The sequence below is a fragment of the Sapajus apella genome, unplaced genomic scaffold (assembly GCF_009761245.1).
Source record: "Sapajus apella isolate SASKATOON/1434 unplaced genomic scaffold, GSC_monkey_1.0 scaffold82, whole genome shotgun sequence".
In the NCBI taxonomy this organism is placed as follows: Eukaryota; Metazoa; Chordata; class Mammalia; order Primates; family Cebidae; genus Sapajus; species Sapajus apella.
The window spans coordinates 766,126-766,910 of NW_022437022.1; the positions used below are offsets into that span (position 1 = coordinate 766,126).

General features: G+C 47.0%; 1 protein-coding gene across 6 annotated transcripts in view; it reads left to right on the forward strand.

Moving 5' to 3' along the window:
• RPS6KA2 (ribosomal protein S6 kinase A2) overlaps nt 1-785 on the forward strand; it is a 447,811-nt gene that overhangs the window by 440,984 nt on the left and 6,042 nt on the right. The gene's annotated exons all lie outside the window — the stretch shown is intronic.

Genomic DNA, 785 nt, shown 5'->3' on the forward strand with positions numbered 1-785 from the left:
TGTGTGTGTGTGTGTGTGTGTGTGTGTGTGTGTGTGTGTGTGTGTGTAGAGAGACAGAGAGAGAGTGATCTGTAAGAAACTGGCTCACATGACTGTGGGGATGGGGAAGTCTGTGTCTGCAAGGCAGCTGGCAGGTTGGAGCCCCAGCAAGAAGCAGATGGGGCAGCTGCCCGCCCAGGCCATCTGACACGAATTCCCTCTTCCTCAGGGGAGCACAGTCTTTTTCCTAAGGAGGCCTTCCACTGATTGGATGAGGCTGACCCACATTGTGGAGGGGAATTGCTTTACTCAAAGTGTTAAGTGTTCAACACATCTGTAAAAAAACCTCACAGCAACATCTGAACTGGGTAACATAACCCAGCCAAGTTAACACATAAAATTAACCACCATGCTTTTAGTGATGTTGCAGAATAATTGTCCTGCATGTTGATAAACCAACCAAGTAGAGCCCTGGGCCAAGGGTGTGCTTCTATTCTTATAAAATACTCTGAGTTTGGCCCTGTCTGCAGTCCACACAGTTTACAACTGGCCTTACTTCTTTGTACCATCAAATACTTTGTCTTTTTTATTTGGCATCATCAAATTCCTCTCTAATCCAATAGTAAATCATCATCCAGCCACTGGTAAGCAGTGCCAACTGCTGTTTCCCATGTTCATGCAAAGCAGCGGGAAGAAAAGGAGTCAGAGGCTCTGATTCCAATTCTGCTGTTGTCATCTCAGTGCAGCCTCATGCAGTGAGAGTGGAGGTGACGATCGTGGAGATGATGGCGTGAGTGATGATGCAG